The sequence below is a fragment of the Rutilus rutilus genome (assembly GCF_951802725.1).
Source record: "Rutilus rutilus genome assembly, chromosome: 15".
Lineage (NCBI taxonomy): Eukaryota > Metazoa > Chordata > Actinopteri > Cypriniformes > Leuciscidae > Rutilus > Rutilus rutilus.
This window is the reverse complement of record NC_140220.1, coordinates 6,733,622-6,754,755: the sequence shown is the minus strand read 5'-3', so window position 1 is coordinate 6,754,755 and position 21,134 is coordinate 6,733,622.

The window sequence follows — 21,134 nt, the reverse complement described above, 5'->3', positions numbered from 1 at the left end:
AATAAATTCTGTGCTCTCCACCCAGTACAAGTATAAATTAGCGCAGGGCAGAGGGCACTTGCAGGCTTACGGACCGGACTGTAAACGTGGTCATGCTACTTATATGGAGACTGCACCAGTAATACGCCGAATTATACGATAAATTCACTCCAGATGTGGCAATCATCCCCAGCCCTCAACCTGACAGTGTGCACACTAGCATCTGCAGTAGCTTTTCAGTGATCAACTCTCCCTCTATCTGTCTTTTTCACAGACACACTCACACAAACACTGCGGACAGTCCACAATGTTTGCGTTTTTTCAAGAGATTGCTACCATACCTGCACTGCAAACACTCGGTGACTGCGTTTCCTTCCACTCAAGCTGAAATAAAGGCCGTATTAGCAAATAGTGTTTATTTAACCCCTTAATAGATGCACTCTGGTGGAAGTTAGGTGGAGGCCCTTCTCAAAACAAAGCCTGTAGTTCTCTGCAGCTGACACTTTGATTAATGTGAACTAACACTGCAATTACCACTGTTGCTATTGAAGATCAGAGACGGGTTGTGAAGTGCATTACAGTTGCTAGAATCATAAGATGTTGTTCAGGGTAAGCTAACTAAAAAAAAAAAATCGTTATCTAAGCTAAAATCTAGATGCTAAAAAATACACTACAGAAATATTATCCAAGTTAAATTGTAAGCTAATGTTTCAATAGTTCCACTACAAGCAACATGGCAAACGTAGTGTGCTACTCTTAAGCATGTTCATTTTTGTATAGTAATTCAAATATTTGTGTAATTATGAAATATTAAAAACCATTTTAACACATACACATACACATACACATACACATACATATACATATATATACATTGCATGTTCAGATATTCACAACAAAATATTCTGGGGGCACAAAGTTTTGTGATCTTTTTTAAAAACGCTGACAGGGAAAGAGTTAAAATGAAAATTCCTTAGAAAAAAACTATGCAATGTTTAAAAAAAGTGTTTACTCACTATGGCATGAATTACTATGGTATTGAATTATTATTCATGTACCATGGTTTTTGAAACTACTATCAAGGCAAAAGTCAAAATATGGTACGTTTTGGTACTTTAAATGCTTTGTTGTATATTAATACTCTTTTTCTCAGAAAATGTGTTTAGCTTTTGCTTCACATGCAGGTGTTGAACTCAATAAACAATTTTTTTATCACTGGCAAATGATATGATGCATTGGTTTCATTTTAATTGAAAAGTAAATATCAACCTCATCCAACACACTTTTTTGTTCTCTGTGACCTTAAGGATTTTGAAACATTTATATGGAGTGAGAAACTGCTCTGAACAATTTAGTGTGAGAGCGAACTGTTCAAATAAGTCAGAATGATTCACTGAAATGAGCTGATTCAAAGAAAAATTGATTCAGTTGAAGTAGACAAGGGTAGTTTTGATTCGAAACTGACTCGTGATTGATTATGTTGGAATATGAGTAGAACGCACATTAACTGCACCATAAAGTTGTAATTTCAAGCGGATAACAGGACTTTGATTTGATAAATCGCATTGATTACACACGTAAGATACATTTATATTTGTATTGCTGTTAAAAATGCTCCTGCCTTTGTCAGAATGTGAAAGAGAGAAATTATGACAAATTATATTCTGATAAAAATCACTCAAACATCCACTGAATATTGTAATTAGGATTAAGTAGGAAGTAGGAAGGCATAATGAGATAAAGCGTATTGTCAGGGAAAATATAATCAATAAAACAGCATTGCAACGGAAAAGCAACATGACTTAAAAGAAAAAAAATAACAAATCCATAATGTACAGATCATATAAGCATCCTGCCACATAAAGTAGTTTTACCAACATGACAAATAATCAGAAAAACTAATTATGATACTTTGCTGTTATAGCAGAACAACTCGGAGGAAACAAATTCAGCTCATTATGTTGAAGTCAAATTTGCTTTATGGAAAGTCTTTCAGTCATTAGAACCAACACACACTGAGGAAATTGTTTTTACAGGAAAATGAATTCCCTTGACACGCTTTTAAGGATCAGAGAAGGCAGTGTCTCCATCAAATTACATTACGAGACAAAAATGACAGCGTAAATGAAATCAAGCAAACTCGTAGCTCTTTTACAGATGGTGCACGGCCTCTGTGTTCGCTGAGGTGAGCGTGTCAAAAATGAGTCGTGATCAGCAAAAACAGCGGTTCTGTTGATCGAGTCGCGGTGGTTTGACCAAATGTAGCCGAGAGCACTTGTAGCTGTCCTGTCCATTTACGGGCTGAAAGGGCTATGAAAAAAGACGTCACAACGGGAAAAGGAAGTTTGCTTAGCTGTTCTTTCGGAGCCAGGTGCAAAAGTTGGCCAGACTCTTTCTCGCATGCGATCGTTTTAAGTCAGTTTTCATCACCTAACATCTTTATCAAACCCATGGGCCTAGTTTGTGTTTTCTTTTTCTCCTCCTTCTTGGGGGGCCGGCACTGTAAATTACAGAGGGGTGATGGAGAGAGGTCCCTTGTGCCTTTGCACATGATTAATGCATTTAAATGTTCACGTAAAACATGCACTGCTAAGACTCTTTTTGATTACAAGTAGTTCGGTTGTAAAGTGCCTCTGCAGTCCGTGCTCTTTTCTTTGACTTTGTTCTGCATCTTGAATTTTCCACTTGTTTTTTCCTTCTTTCTTATACTACATTTGCCTGTGAAGTTAAATGGTTTTACTGAGTGGAAAGGATGGCGTAGGGATTTATTTGACCCACAGGAGATGGTGCTCTGTATGGACTGCTTGGAAGAGCTGTATTCTATCTCTTCAAACTAATAGCGCTAGGCGTTTTACTGAGTTTAATTCCTTTTTGTTGGTTGCAAATTTATTGATGGTAATATTGAAATGTAACACACTTGGGAGGACTAAAGCAATAAGAGAACCATTTGGAGCAATCTCGAGAAACTCTCAGACTCTATCAGTCTAGCACTCACAAATGTATGCCACTGAATGCAGATATTAGTCAAACAGTTGACCTGATTTCTTAAAGTCACCATGAAATCTTTTTTTTTTTTTATGGAATATTGCAGTATTTATTATAAATGAAAATTCTGACTTCAAGACTGTTCTGATTAACTCATGGCAAGCATGGTTGATGAATTTGTTAATTTAAAGCTTGTTAACTTAGATGATGTTATCAATGTGCACCGTGTGTACAATTATATGTAATTCAGCATTATCATCTATAATTTATTCAGAACATGTATCTATCGCAATAAAATAAAGAGAAACCAAAAATAGTCAGCAATATAAAATAAAGATTAAATTGAAATGGCAATGTATGCAATCATTTCTATGAGGTATGACATTTTGAATTAGCATTCAAAAAACACATCATAGATAGCCAGAGAGAGACCACCAAAAACGGGCACTGTTCACCCTGTTAAAGACAAACTTCTCTCATTACTATTTCTATCGCAGTTCATTAGCTCAAAGCGTCATGAGGATCTACTCTTGTTTGTTATTTGTTTGGGTGTTTGTGAGGGTTTCAAAACCCAACCCCGTGGAAGTCTGGGTGGTCGTCTAGACTGCCAAAGATGCCCCCTGAATGTTTGGATTCTGAGATTTATTTATTTGTATTCAGGATGAATATGCAAAATGGAAAGTGCAATCCTCTTTAGAACATCCTGCTAACAGCAGGTCGTTCATCCGTCCAGACTGTGGTTGGTCTGCTCAGACACTGACTGGCATACATGGATGACCAAGGTGCGTTGGCACACCCCACCCACTCTCAGTTTAGTGGGCAAACATTTATTCACCAATTCAAGTGTATAATCACCCTTTCTGAGCGCAGCACAAAAATATGCCGAAAATGTCAATAGTGTTTAATATTCAGAAAAAAAAGGTTTGCAGCGCACAAATAGGCCAAATAAATGTGTTTTTTTTAATTATGGTACATTGATGGCATTCTTATATACAGTGGCCACAGTAAGTAAGAAATTAAATAAGTTTACTATATATACACCATATACGTAGCTCAACATAAATGTTTCAAGTGGTTTCCCCCAATTTCAACTGAAAATGCAACTTTTAATGACTTCTGCAGTCTCAAAATTATTCAACCCCCTGAATAGAATCCCTCACAACAGCACAAATCTGCCAAAACAGGTGTCGAATCAAGCACACCTGATGCAACTAATCAAGGGCTTCATTAGTTGCACCAGCTGTGCTTGAGCTAGAACACATGAAATATCTGACCTAGCTAGGATTGTTGAGTTAGAAATATGGCTGAGTCAAAATAATGGTCCAAAAAGTTGAGAAGATATCATCACCCTTCACAAACAGGATAGTTTGACAGGATAGAACAGGACACAAAAAGATAGCAAAGGAACTAAACGTTCCTAGAGAAACCATTGGAAGCATAGTTTGCAAGTTCAAAGTTACAATACATGGACGGAGCAGAAAAAGGAAGCAATCAAAGGCTGCAACCAGATTTCTGAGAAGGCAGGTTCAGAAAAACCCTTGAGTGATTGCAAAAGACCTGCAGCAAGACTTGGTGGCAACGGGCACTGAGTTTTCAGCTTTCACATTAAGACGCATACTAAACGCATGTGGTTTCAATGCCAGAACTCCAAGACATACACCACTACTGACCCAAAAGCACAAGAAAAGTGCTCAAAATCATGTAAATAAGCCACAGAAGTTTGGGGATTTTGTTCTGTGGAGCGATGAAACCAAACTGGAGCTTTTTGGCCCTATGGATCAGCGATATGTCTGGAGGAAGAAGAAAGAAGCATATGCTGAAAAGAACACTGCCTACAGTTAAGCATGGTGGTGCTCTGTGATGCTCTGCGGCTGCTTTGCATCCTCTGGCACTGGAAACCTGCAGCGTGTGGAAGGAAAGATGGATTCATTAAAGTATCAGGAAATCCGAGAAGAAAATGTCATGCCGTCATTGAGGAGGCTGAAGCTTGGACCTTCCAACAGGACATTAGCCGCGTTTCCACTGTCGGGCCAGTGCGAGCCAGGGCTTTAAACGGGCCGTGCCGGGCTAATAGCACCGGGCCTGCGTTTCCACTGTCGGGCCAGAAGCTCCACAGCGCTTCACTAAAACACGCCCGTAACACGCCTCTCTGGAACAACGTCACACTAACCCATCATTTCACCAACAAATGGAAGTTTTATCAGAAAAATTATCAGAAATCACTGGAAATAGCGTTGAAAACAAACATGATAAAAGCGTCAGTTTGCTGGCATTTTTGTTGTTTACTTGAATATTTAAAACCCAAGCATCGATGTTTTACCACAGGTTTACAATAAAAAGTGATACATTGGTCATAATGAATTAATTTATGTCAAAATTGCACATTACTCAGAAATAAATTACCGTTGTCTATTTCACAAAAGAAAGAGGACACACTTCTTCAGTCGCGTCTATTTCTGTTTATCTTGTAGTTACAGGACATATTTACATCGCATTTAGAAAGAATGATAATTTCTACAAATATATGCCACCAAAAATACGACCTGAGGAGCTTTAGCACTCTCTCGACTCCCATACAGATAATTTAAGTCGGAGAAACACAGAGGAAGCTCCCGAAAAAAAAAGTTGCTTTATTTTATGATAGTCCGGTAAAGAGACGATACGTAGGCTACTGACAGATAAAATAAAAACATGACTGTGATAGCCTTTATGATTGGTCTGATTTCTTCAAGCGTTCACTATGTTTTTTTACTATGCGTATCTTCAAGCGTTTACTATGTTTACTATGGTAACGGTTAGCACGCATAGTCTTTTGCATCACAAACAGAAGGCATTCAAACATGAACGCGAGTTAAATTATTTTAAAAGTCTTTAATGCTGACAGAATCATCCAGCGCTGCCGTCTCCCGACTCAGGTGAACTCCGCCTCTGTTCGTAACCACTCCTCTAGCCCGAGCTGGCCCGCTTTGGCCCAAGGTATTCGACGGGCCAGAAATCCTGGCCGTTGGCCCCGAGTAACCCCCGATCAAGCCCCGGAAGTGACAGTGGAAACGCGACTGGCCCTGGCACGCACTAGCACGGCCCGGCCCTAGCCCGACAGTGGAAACGCGGCTAATGATCCCAAGCATACCTCAAATTCCACCAAGGCTTGGTTGCAGAGGAAGATTCTGTAGAAGATTCTACAGTGGCCATCACAGTCACCTGACTTGAACCCCGTTGAAAATCTCTGGTGGGATTTGAAGTAGGCAGTTGCAGCACGCAAACCCAATATTATTACTGAACTGGAGGCCATTGATCATGAGGAAGATTCCTCAGAAACGCTGCCAGAAGCTGGTGTCTGGTTATTCATCTCGTTTGCAGCAGATCAAGACAGCAAAAGGGTGTTCTACTAAGTACTAAATAAGCTTGCCAGGAAGGGGTTCAATAATTTTGAGACTACAGAAGTCATTAAAGGGCACCTATTATGACTCTTTTCACAAGATGTAAAATAAGTCTCTGATGTCCCCAGAGTGTGTATGTGAAGTTTTAGCTCAAAATACCCAACAGATAATTTTTTACAGCATGTTTAAATTGTCATTTTTTGGAGCTCAGAAAAACATGCTGTTTAAGTGTGTGCCCTTTAAATGCAAATTAACTGCTGCTGCACGGCCCAGGGGGCGGAGCCTCACGAGCTCGCGCTCAGAGCCAGGACAATCTCATCTGATAATATCAGAACAGAAACTCTCAGTTGCGGTGTTCATTTCGACTCGGAGTCGGACAATAATGCCCACAGAGCCAGAGAATATATGCTGTATGGAGATAGAACAGGTATAGTTTATTTTAATTATTATGGTTATAATTTACTTGTCATCTGCTTTTATCCACTATTAATACAAGCCTGCTGTAGCAGACCCTGTCCGAATGATGACCAAAATATACTGATGAGTTCAGTGAAGTTTATTGTACATCACACAAAAGATGAGCGTTTGTTTTACTCCAGAGAATCACTGTAAGAGCTGAATAAACACAGTAAAAGAAGTGCGCATTAAAGACTTTATCCATAAACTCTCTCTCTCTCTCTCTCTCTCTCCCTTTCATTATCATCAACATACACAGCAAAGTACACAAAACACTCGTTACAACTAACAGTAAACAAATATATACACACCTTTTCAGTGGGTGCTTAATAAACTGGTAAACCTTATATCCGTAAAATGACTCGATGAGCTGTCATAAAGTGCGCGCTCTCACTTTCATTTCTGCCTTGGTCAGTAACGTTAGGCCTGTCGCTCCGGAGAGTGTAAGCTTAATCACGAACAGTACAGATCCATCCTCGAGTAACAACGAGAGTAAATGAAGACTGCTATGTTCATTCTGACATCCAACAACAACACATCTCAATCGCTTAGGAGACATTCTTGTCTACAGCTGCTCAAGCGTCGAACAATGTCAGACTCTGTGTCCAGCTCACTCAGGGCGGATCTATGCTCAAACTACAGTGTCAATCAACCGTCGTGGGAGGGGCCTGTGCAATTCTACGTCACATTGCATAGAATCTTAGAACAGCTCATTCTGAGACAGTGCTTATGATTTATAGGGATTATAAAAAAAACACTGGGTGGATTTTTATCATTCTAGGGTGGTTTTGCTCACACACTGCCAACACACATTTATGTTCAAACACCATGTAAAAGTGAATTTTGCATAATAGGTGCCCTTTAAAAGTTGCATTTACAGTTGAATTTGGGAAACAACTTGAAACATTTGTTGAGTTGAGATATTTCAAATACTTTTGTTTGATTTTTTGATTGCAAACAGCTGAAAGTATTTTTGCCACAAAACCGGATTTGCAATCGGGGTTGAATCATTTTGATTACATTGCATATGTAAAAAAAAAAAAAAGTGGAATACACCTGTGGTTACTCTGAAAACCTTTGTGAAGTTTTAATTCCAAAATGTGCTTAGTTTAGCTCTGACAAATAAAGTGTTTTATTTTATAAGTGTTTTTTTTCCCCAAAGAACTCCAGTGTACGTTTCATAATGTCAATGGTATTATCAGGTTACATGTCCAACATTACACTTTTTTTTAAAGTGTAAATAGCCAATTATTCTGTAAACATGGAATTAGTTATTTAATTTCATTACTTGTTTATAAGCTAGCATATTTTGAAAATCTTTGAAAACTCAACCAGCAATTCACATCGTCCATTACATGCTACTTCAGGCTCACTGAATAGAGATTTGACCTGCTGTCAGGTTAAAAAAAAAAAAGCTCCTCTCCACACTCACTTTGTATGCAGTCTGCCTGGGCTGCTACTCTAGTCATCTGGTACATATTACCTGCACACATGCTCCAGACAGCACCGGTTGACATTCAGGGTTAAACAAATCCAGCCAGAGTACAGGCCATAGATCAGTCCAACACCAATGCGCTCACACTGGCTACTGTGTACATCCACTCTGCCTGTTTTTCTACAGCTGCAACAGACTGAACAGCATGTTCTAGTACAGATTTTGTTTTGTTACTTGTCATTCTAGCATATTCTTCCAAGAGAACATGCAGTACATTAATTGGAAGGACAGTCTGTTAAGTAAACCCTGAGGCGAAGGAGTGAATTCTCTGTATAGTTGTGCCAGTTTTATGCACAGCATTTCAGCACAAAAACCTGCGTCTTATTCACTAACCAACAACAACCCAGTCTTATCTAATTTACATATTCCTATACAGCAAACCAGGAGATTGATTAAAGTAGACAGCGTGTGTGAGATCCCTACCTGGGATGGTTAGCATGGCCCATTTAGCATGGCCCCCTGCTGGTAGATGCCATAACTACAACCTATGCCCCCCAAAGTAGTAATACATTTACGTAAGCAAGATATGACTCACAAATATCTCAATATAGAGATTTTTTTATGTTTCTCAAGTGACCTCTTAAAATTTCAGATTCATAACTGGTTCCCTTTCAGATCATGAGTTGGAATTTGAATCGAATTGGCCACATCCCACAGGAAGCTAAACTTGTCTGAGACTGTTATAATAAACACAAAAGCCCCCAAAAGATTAGTATTTAATAAGAATTAGAATAACTGCAATTGGAATTAAACAAATTAAGTGATTGTCTACCTTGGTCCAAAAAATCTATATATATCCATCTATCTATATCTACCTGTCCATCCATCCATCTTCTGTATTTCTACCATCTATCCATCCATCCTTTGTATTTCTGTCTGTCTGTCTGTACCATCCATCCATTCATCTTCTGTATTTCTGTCTGTCTGTACCATCAATCCATCCATCCATACATTCATCCATACCTCCATCCATCTATTCATCTTTTGTATTTCTGTCTGTCTGTCTGTACCACCCATCCATCCATCTTTTGTAGTCCTGTCTGTCTGTACCCTCCATCCATCAATCTTTTGTATTTCTGTCTGTACCGTCCGTCTATCCATCCATCCTCTATATCTCTGTCTGTCAGTATCATTCATCCATTCATCCATCCTTCCTTCCATCCATCCATCCATCCATCCTCTCTTCTGCCTTTTCTGCCTAAATGCTTGAAAAAGTGGTGTTTTATCAGCCCTCTGCTTTTCTTTCACAGAACCTACTTGATGACAACCAGTCTGGCTTAAAAAAATTGAAAACTCCACTGAGACCGCCTTACTGACCGTTGCAGAAACTCTTCGGCTGGCAAAAGCAAACACAAAGTCATTATTCTGCTGGACCTTTCTGCGGCCCTTGACACCGTTAACCACCAAATCCTCCTGGCCACCCTCTCTGACTTGGGCATCACAGGTACTGTACTTCAGTGGCTTCAGTCATACCTCAGGCAGATCTTTTAAGGTTTCATGGAGAGGAGGGGTGTCACATCAGCTAATCACCGGGGTGCCTCAAGGTAGTGAACCTGGGGGTAGTGTTTGACGATCAGCTGAGCTTTTCCACCCACATCTCAACAACGGCCCGATCATGCAGATTTGCGCTAAATAACATCAGGAAAAATGTTCCTGAGAGAACCCACGTCACACCCCTCCTGATCTCACTCTACCGGCTCCCAGTTTTGGCCAGAATCAAGTTTTAAGTTCTAACGCTGGCTTTCAGGACAACCACTGGAACTGCTCCCCCTACTTCAACCCTCTACTACATGTATGCTCTCACCCGCCAGCTCAGGTCACTGAATGAGAGACGTCTCACAACGAGGCAAAAAGTCACTCTCCAAAACCTTCACGCTCTCTGTCCCTCTCTGGTGGAATGAGCTGCCAATCTCCAACCGAACTGCTGAGAACATCACATCTTTTAAGAAGCAGCTGAAGACGCACCTCTTCCACAAGCACTTAATGACCTCACACTCTTAAACCAATGCACTTGCACAAATGCATAAATGTAAATCCATCCATCAATAAAACCTTCAAACTGTTTAAAAAATTAAATAAACTTTGATACCAGGCATTAACATGCAAAGTTTGTCCAATTAAAATGAACTGCAAATCCTATAAGTGTAATTTTTAACAAAAATGGTCAAATACTTTCCATTTCTATTTAAAAATTACACTTGTTGCAGTTATGGATACATTTTTGAATTTCAATTCATTTAATATCTACTTACCAAATTGCATCCACTTTTAACCTTACCTCATTTATGGTTCAAACAACTTGGCATCAGTGCTCTGGCCGATCAGTTTCTAATGGCGTACTCTCAGAGTCCTGCACCAACTGAGGAACTGCCATTGAGACGAATGGGAATGCTAAAGGATAGCTTTTTCCAGGTATCACAGACCTTCTTGGATTGAACCTATAACCATATAATGGGTTAGTGGTTTAAATCACATAAGGATCTCTGATTATAAGTCTACATCAAGCAAAGAGTTATTAATGATGTGTCATTTACTGAATGGAAATGGCAAAGAAATCAATGTACTAGCAGATGTCATCTGTTAAATGGTGATTTATCAGCTTATGAAACAGGTCTTAAACAAGTAATGGCTTGCTCCGAGTTTTGCTCGTGAATATGGGACTCACACATGTACAAAAAGCTCGAAATCCTTTTAGTATTTACTCTCTGTCCGATTTCTCACTTCATCACATGGCAATTGGAACTGACAGCATAATTATCAGATCATCCAGAATTGATCTTCAGTGGGTCAGTTCCAAGAAAAGAGGGAGGGTGAAAAGGAATAAATAAAGGGGTGGAAGAAGAAGGGAAAAAAGCCATCCTCTTTGGAGAGCTGGCGATGGTTTAGTCGTCTTGTCAGCGAGACACGTATGGTTATGGGGAGGCAGCATTTGGAGATTGCGTTGCGGGTGTTCCCTTGATGTACCCTGACAGGAACCAGATTCAGAGCCGAGCGCCGGCGTCTTAGCTCTTTGCTTTTTATTTGTCTGGCTCCTTTGGATTTTTCCTGGCCCTGTAGGGCCGGTTCAGAGAGTCTACGACCATTTATGCAGCTTGCTAGCTTTAGTGGGAATAACAAATACAGGGAGAAAAAGTCTCAACCTTGTGTAACAGAAGAGGAAGAGACCACAATCATGCTATTGTTCACAATTTAGAAGAAAAAAAAATTTGGTGGTGTGTTTTTGTGACGGCTGTAAGCCTAAACAGATATCAATACATGCTACAAAACAGCATTCATATGTGGTTTGGATTTCTTATGAGAAAAAAAATCGAATTATTCATCAAAATGTTAACAGCAGCTTATCTGCAGTACTTTTATTTAATTTTTTATAAACATTTAAAAATCACAAGCAGGAGTTTTAAGTGCATGATCCTGGAATTGTGACACTTAAGTATTTATCAAACTTAATGTAATTTTTTCTAAATTCATGGATAATGGTTTATATAATAATAACGATGCATTCAATTATTTTCCCACTTCAAAAGGTCATTTGCAATTTATCACAAATTTCTGTCTTTGACAATTTTGAAAAAGTTTTTAGCAAAATATCAATAAAAAGTAAATTTCAATTTTGAGGTAGGCAGCAGAATGTAACTAGATATTATGTTTTGTAAAACTATTTAAATAAATATAGTATTGTGTATCGTTGCAAAAAATGCTACATTAAACTATCCAGCGAATCATTCATTTGAATTGTTCATTTAAATGAAACATCCGAACAAGCGATTTATTCAAATGAATCAGACTTCCTATGATTCATATTTCAATTGGGGGGTGGGAGGCAGAATGTAACTAAATATTATGTTTCATTAAATGATTTATATACTGAGTATTGCTGCAAAAAATAACACAAATGCTTCATTGAACAAATCAGTGAATTGATTCTGAGAACTAGTTCATTTCAATGAAATGCCAGAACAAGCCCTGATGAGTGGGGACATTTTAGAAGAATTGTAAGTAAGATCCACTGCTAGGCAAAATATCTCAAAACTTTTTTGATAACAGCTGAGATACTGTTATGCTACTGAAAAATGTTATGTTCACTCAAATGAAAAGTCTGTCGTCATTTACTCACCATCATATTTTTCCCCAACCTGTATGACTTCTGTGGAAAACAAAAGATGATCCTCTGAAAGTCAATGGGGTGCTCAAAATATTGGACTCCATTGACTTTCCTTTTATAGAGACACAATATCCTCAAACCACTTCAAAACTATCACTTTTGTTTCTTCCCAAATGTGCTCTCCTAAAATATCCCCCCTCTCATATTAAGCTTTGGGAAGCTTGTTTGGGCGCTTAATTTAAATGAACCAAAAACAATTCACTGATTTATTCAGCATGCTTTGGGCTTTATCTTAATAGTCAGGTCATCTCATTACATCACTTACTCTGTGGAGAGCAGTGGTTTGGCTCTCCCTGCGCCTTTCTGTTAATCTGTTTAACACAAAGATGGTCCAGGCCGACAGTAATTACACTACATAGCAACACAAACCGACGTGTTTCACTTAGAGTCAGTTCTAACCACCTCCACTCTGTGCTGCATTACGCGGTGCGGAACGGGCCCGTCCTGTGCCAGATCCGTCCAGCTTCACACCGTTCTCAGACAGTTTTCCACCTCAAATGCCGACAGAAAAAAAAAAACCTGGTCGTGGGTGGTTTACCGGGGTCAGTCCACCGACAGTGCGCGCATTTCATGAGAACGCAGCCACTTAATTCTGAACCATTCGTCAGATTTACTCATTTACATGAGGACAGCTATCATTTTGTGCGAACGCTGACATTGATAAATGAGGCGTTTCAGTTAATAAGCAATACAAACAAATGAGAGGTCTTGAGAGAGAAGATGGTCCTCATTTAACTCCTGTTTTTTGTCTTACTGGGGTTCATAAAGATTGCTTCCATATGATTGCTGCATTAATTCGAGCAGATTCTGGTGGGGACCCGTGATTTAAAAGCTGCTCCTTTGTGTGTCTTTAGTGCGATTCGGTTTTTATTAGGTGGAAAAACAAACCTTGTAGTTTGAAACTACCAAAACATGGAAAATTCCATTCGCATGTCAAAATATTGTTTGATATTTATCCAAAAGGTTTGTGATTTTATCTGTGTAACAGTGAAGTGGACCCAAATATTTTCAGATCAGACTTACTGAATGTGTGTGTGTGTGCGTTACCATAAAATATTCCCCATAAATTTGTGTCAATTTGCACCCGTTTTGTATTTTCAGAGTGTGTTAAAATATTTTTAAATCAAATTAGCGACGCCATAAATGACCATCTGATTTCCAGCAGGGATCCGTGTTGTTGGGAAACGGAAAAATGTAGATGTGCAATGAAAAATGATAAATTATTGAACGGAGACCAAAACATATCAGCACTCTGACTGAGGCTTTTTTCCCCCGTCCGAGTAAAAATATTAGCACAAAAAGTCCTTATTAAGGGTGGCGATGTTATTTTAACTAGTTTGAATCACCTTTGGTCTCGGCGAGTCCCTGAGAGCTTATAAGTTCTCTCAAGCAACAGAAGCAGTGCATAAAAAGTTTTCTCCACTGGTTTAACGCAACACTAGCAGAGAACAAGCACTCCCGTCTTCTCTACTTGAGCGCGGTGAAGCTGTGTGAGATGGAAATGACACTTCTGTGAGGTCAGAGGAGGCTGCGGATCACAATGTGTCTCCTGAAAACCACCTGTACACAAATTGTGATAAACAGTTAGTCTGAAATAATTAACAGTGTTTGTTCAAACTAAATTAGGTATAAAAGTAATTTAATTTAACCACTTTATTCCCAGTGGCATTTGAGGTCATGACCAGTGTTGGAAAGCTACTTTGAAACTGTTACAAGTTTCCCAGAATTTATAGTAGCTGCAGTCAACCTTTGGAAAAGGTAGTTGACTACACTATGAACTACAGAGGTCAACATTTGAAGTGGATCAAAAAAAGTTCATCAAAGTATTTTTCAAGTATAACTTTGATGAAAGGTTTTGATCCACTTCAAATGTTGACTACTGTACTAACAAACAGCAGCTAAGTAGCAGTGGGATATATCTTGTAAGCCTATATAATGTAATATAGGCCTATGGAAGCATGTTTTTCCGCCACTGAACAAAAAATAAAAAAAGGTACTTGCGACTTTATTTCACAATACTGACTTCTTTTCTCAGAACTGTGAAATATAAAATTGTGCGCAATTGTGTGTTATAAAGTCAGAATAGTCACAATTACCTTTTATTATTGGTGGAAACAAGCTTCCATATAGGCCTATTTATTATAATCAGAGCTGTGTATTTTTTGAGGGAAAGTTTCAATGAATGAATCAATGTATACATTAGGAAGACAGCATTAAACTTGAGAAGATAAATTCACTAAATACAACTACAAAAAAAATTAAATACAGTTCGCATTTCTTTACAAAAAAATTAATAAATAAGAACTTCTACAGAAGACTGTATTCTCGTAATGTTGACTTTATTCTCGAAATATTACGACTTTATTCTCGAAATATTACGACTTTATTCTCGAAATATTCGCAAAAAGGTTTTTTACTTAGGCTTTTGGGAACTCAACTTTTGGGAAGTTGACATGTCCTGTGGTGTGACATAGTAAACTCTATCTAACATCAAATAGCATATTCCTATTGCAGAGTTATAAAACAGTTAATTTGACAGTTAACATTAATTGAGAGACTATAAAGTATTTGGACTTGTAAAATCCCATTTGTCACACCAAAGGCAGGTCATTTAAAAGGAACAAAGAGGCAAAAAAGTGACAAAAATTCTGACAACAGAACAGGTACTTATATACAAAATATAAATTTTAACACATTCATGCAAATTTTAACCTTAAATCTTAATGTTGATTTTAAAAAAAAGCTCATAGACCTGTTACACATCAACTACCCCTGTATCCAACAATAAAAGTACATAAGGTGTGAACTTTTATCACTCGCTGTAATGATTTCCATATGAAATAAGCACATCTGGTTTGCAAGTTTTGGTTTATGACAAAATAAAGGCCTTAAAAAATAAAATAAAAAGATAACTTGTTTCAAAGTTTTGGGTATGGTTTGCATATGCAAATTTTTTTTTTAAAGCATTGTTTTTTAAATCTTCATTAAAGTTATGCACTCGCATGAAATGATCCATTCGCTGACTTCCTGTTTGGTTATAATAGTTCTTCCATTCTGTCATTCACTTTACACTTGTACAAAACTAAAAATGTTCTGACTGATTCTTCACAAAAGAAGAAAAGAAGCATTTTGAGCCCTGCTGAAATCGCAGAACAGGGTTTTGTTGCAGGACTTTACCAATCATCCCAAGCCGAAACAAAAACGATACTTTCTATGCGAGTTAGATTTCGCTGCGCAGTCATGCCCCTAAATGATGGCGGCATACGTAATGACCTCAGCCAGGCCACGGTAATTTTGGGTGCCACTTTCAATCAGCGGCGTAACCACAAAACGTTACAGTGATGCAGAGTGATGCTTTTGGAAATAACATCCTTTGCTGTAAAATTATTATCAATGCACGCATCGGGAAAAAGAAAAGGAGAACAGGTGGGAAAAACAACAAATACAATAATGAAACCTTAAAGAGCCGATGACAGCTGGGACGTTTCATCTCAAACCACGGCAAAATGGATGATGGCAGCTGGATTACGGTGGCGCTCGGAGGATTGCACACCGCCCTTCTAATGCCCAGGAGCCTTTGAGTCTGAGTGGCTTCGGCCCCTTGGAAATAAGTTAGATGGCCTACTGCATGCAGCCTCACAGCAAACGTCTGCAACACGCCGGCAAAATTAACTCCCTGAAACCAGATGAAATTCCCAAAAGAATAAACCTTCTTGACTTTATTACACAGAACGCTGCCAAGTACATCGGCTGAAAGAAAAGCAGCAGAAGAGTAACCTAAGAAGTTAATTGACTTGTGTCTGGCATGCGCATGGGGCATTGTGTTTCATGCTCAAACAAGCGGTCCAAAATTGCGTGTGAAATCTGAAAGTGACACATTTGGCGCCATCTGGATACGTTTTTTTTTTTTTTTTGGTCAATAGACAGTCAAATACAGTCAATACTTGAATGATTTAATTTAGAACTTCTGGAAAATCATGTTTACAAAAGCGTCTCTGGTATGATCGGGTTGGTGCTTGTAAGCCGATGCCAACTGTACTGTAAATCATCACATAGAAAATCATATATTTTGAGAAATTTAAATAACTTTTGTGGGTAACAAATGGAAAAAACTAATGAAGTGAAACACATGATACAGGATTTATTTTCTAGACTGGTTTTCCTCAACTTTGCATTTAAAGGCAGGGTAGGCAATTTGTTTTATAAACACTTTTTGTTATTCTGGTTGAAACTCTCTTCACATCATGTACATATATCTATTGTGGAAGTCACATGACCATCAAAAAATGTTCCTCCAATCATTGCATTCGGTCCGACTTGCCTGTCAGCGTTTGTATTTCAATACCGCCGCGCACCTGCTCACGCAGACATCACACGTTATCAGCGTATTCTGTGAGGCTATCCAAAGTTGTACACAGACTAGTATTGTCACGATACCAAAATTATTGTTTCGATACCGATACCAAGTCAAGAATTGCGATTTCGATACTTTTCCTGAAAAGGGAGAAACACTCTCAAATATCATTGCTGTGCTTTATTTTAAAACCGGGACAACATTCTAATCATAATACACACTAATAAATGAACATATGAACAGCAGATTAAACATTTGAACAAAATATGAAATATAAAAATATAAAAAATAAATTAGAATAATGACATTCAATGTAAAAATTATCTCAGTTATCATAAGAAACATAAGAGTTACCGGTAATAACTTTATCTTGATTCTGAACTTTGAATAAAAATATAAATGGTATATATATATCATATATATGGTAACATATGATAAGCCTCATTGGTGATATATTTGACATATGGAGAGAGAGTTGTGGAAGGCCTATACTTCATGTTAAACATAAATATATAGCAGCAAAGACAACGTTGGCAGTGTTGACGGCAAAATAGGCTACAGAATATTTCGTTCTGTATTGAGAGGTACAGTATTTGAAAATCGATAATATTTTTTTTAAATTACATTTATATCTGCATTTATGTCAAAACCAAATGTCATTTATTAATATGTATTCGTGTCAAAATGACATAGAAACATCTTTTCCTATTCTATTTTGCCTGGAAACGCTTCCAACACAATTGCTAGCCTGTCCGAAACTGCCTACTTTAACAAATTTACTACTGAGTAAAAATCGGTCATGTCATCTTTAAATGATTTCTATTCAATTTAGAGTGCTGTAACTTTGACGTGCTGTTTGTTGCCCATGCAAAACTCTCTGCCATGGTGCTAGGGTGTTCTGGGTAGTTTCCAGGGCATTGCTACGTATGCAGCTTCTAAGGTATTCTGGGTGGTTGCTAGGTGGTTACTTATTGGCCCAAGATGAAAGAGCCGACAATGGCCTCCAAAAGTTTGGAAACACCCTGCGTTTCAACATGGGGTTTTGGAAAATATTAGCATTAATCCTTATCATTTCTTGGCTTAAATGCTTTAAAGTATCTTGCAATTACCATTAAAGACCAGGAATATATATTTTCTTTTTTATTCCATAATAATGTATATATACACACACATCACAGTCACGGCAGCTGTGATGCCTGATTACTGGATTAAACTTTTTCTTTCTTTGATTGTTGAGCCAATAATCTCAAAAAACGAAATCTTTATAGCATTGCTGATTGACTGCTAATTAAAGTTAGTACACATACAGATAAATTAGAACACAGTTTATAGATGATTAGTAGCTCTAGGATTTTTTGTTGTGAATTCATTCATTTTTTATTTTATAAAATATTTGATATGGTTGGTACTGTCCCTTATTAATGCGGGGTCATCATAAAATGATATGGATTTATGCTGATATTGTCCACTTTTGCTTTCATTGTTTGGACGGCACTGTACGTGATGCTTACTTTAATAATAATCACTAAACGCAATTGAAGTAAGGATCTCAGTTTAACAACTCGTGAAGATTTCTATGCTCATTTTAAAATTCATATCTCACCGGAATGTGATGCCAGCTCTTTCAAAGAACATTGGGTCTGCTTTCTGAAAATGAAATAAATCTTTAGAGTTATAAGTAACACCAGACCAGGAATTTCCTTAAAAGCAGGAACTGGAAGTTTGAGTGGGAGTTTTAACAGCGTGTGCAGGCTTTGTCCAGGTGGAAACACACACACACACACACACACACACACACACACACACACACACACACACACACACACAAACACACTCATACACACACAGCTGGGCCTCACATGTTCATGGACGCGTTCCAATGACTGTAAGGGCTTCCTCTCTGCTTACCTGTGCGCTTTTGGCAGCCGTGAGGGTCATGGAGACCCTGAGGGACAGCTGACCTTCTGTCTGACCTGCTCAGGCCAGACACGGGAGTTCCTTTCACCCACATCAAAGCAGCCATTTGTCTTATGTAATAAATAGTGGTCTAATTCTGAGGGACGCCCACTCAAAGAGCTGGACGTTTGGCTTTAAATTATGACTGAATCAACAAAAGCAAGTTCATTGCAGTGTCATGTCCTCAGGCTAAAAAAACTCTAATGAATCATGGGGGATATTAAGAAAAAATACATACAAAATATATAAAAATAGATATTACATATTATTACACAAAAACAAGTCACGTATATATGAAATGCAACAGAAAAGGGTCCAGTAAAAGTGATATATTTCTGATTTAAAATAAAAAATTTTTAAATTTTGCCTGCCAAATCAAAGTCTATATATATGAATATTTCATATATATGAATGGTTCAATCATGAAACTTTGCATTCTGATTGGTTGTTTCAATGTAACTTCAACAGCCAATTGATTTCACGTATCTATCACTACTTACCTTTATAGCCAACGTATCCAAACGAATACGCTAACTCTGTGAACTAAGCAAATTCTTATTCTAACCTTCTTCCTCCCCAGCACCACCTGCCTAGATCTGCTATGAGAGGTCACTCTCTCTCTAGCAGCGGCAGCATGTTCCCTTGATTTGTATCTTCTGAGCATTTAGCAGAAGCAACCATTGCTCCAGCAGCAGCGTAGCAGATCTAGTCCACCAAGACCAAACAGATTCCTTTTACTGTACATGAAAAAACTGTTTTATAAACTATCCAGAGTTGACATTACTGAAATACACACACACACACACAATATGAGTTTGTCACAACCCAAGTATAGTTTCATCTATGTCCACTTTTGGCTGAAATTGTGTTGAACAAGAATTAATGAGGCGTTCGATAAAATCTCTCTGTACATATATGATCAGTTGACTCACTGACCCTTTGCTGGAAAGAGCAATTAAAAGGCCAGAGACAACAATCTCAGACATGAAACTCCCTAAAATAAATAAATCTACTGCCCAAGTTCTTCCCTCTATGTTAAACAAGACCTGTATATAGAAAAATACACAGTTCTATAACCGCACAGTTCTAATTCTATGGTTCACGGTGTTGCACGGCATAGTGGTTAAGGGTCAGAGCAAATAATCGGATGGTTGCTTGTTCACAGGGGACTTTTTACTTTTGTGTCCTTGACAAACACATCTGACAGCAGACCAGCTATGTCTGTAATAAGTGTGGGGTGCTGTTCTTTGAAGTTTTATGGTGATAAATAGAAATACTGATTCTATAGTAATAATAAAAAAAAAGTAAAAAAGCCAAATTAAGTAAACGTCAACCAGGGCTATTATCGTTAACCAAAAATAAAGCTAAAACTAAAACTAATTTAAAAAAAAAACTATATTTCATTAATTGAAATAAATGAACAGTAACTGAAATATTATTTGAAATATATATATATATATATAACACAACTTATTGTATTTTAGCAAAAAATAGGCAACATCTCATTTTCGTTTAGTTTAACTTGAAGACCTAAAATAACAAACTAAATAAACGCATACTAAAAACTAACATTTAAAACTACTGTATACAGAGATATTAAAAACGAACAAAAACTTGACAATTTTAATTTTAATAAAATAAAATCTAATTCAAAATTAAATAAAATAGTAGTAAAATATGTTTCTAAGCTTCAATGATACTCAAATAAAATCATTAATTAGAAAGTCATAAGTCTGTCCACTAGTTCTACTATCTTTCCCAGAATTCCCCTCTCAAGGTGTTTCCTGCTGTTCTAGCTGAGGTTCTCTTCTGTGGTCTCGTCTGCTCTCCAGATACTCATTATAAATTGGAACGCCTTGAGTTTCTCTGGGTGGGGATAAATGACTGAATATGAGGCACACCTCGCTCGCTCTCTTTCTCCCACACCACGTGCGGCCATGTGGGGCAAGGAGAGCCGCTCTGGCCCCTGTGATCTCCAGCAGAGCCTGGATGAGCTCTCTCTGTCAGGAGCAGAACCTCCCCACCCCTCCTGCGGCCCATCAATCACTGCTGTAGGCTCTCTCAGATCTCCACGCAAAACCCTTCATTTACTCACTGGCTCTGTGTGCTGCTTCACATGGGAACATTTAGGAGGGGGGAAAAAAGAAAAAAAAAAGTCCCTTTGTCCCTGAGTTTTTTAGGAAGGGGGGCTGGATTTTCACTGATGCAATGTAGTGGATAATCATCTATTATTAAGGATCCAGGCCACATATATTTGAACAGATTTATAGCGGAATTACTTCTCTCAGACTTTGCCGTAAATCACAAAGATTATGTAATTCATCGGGAACCACCCCATCTCCTCCTGAACAATTTAGGACTTTCTAT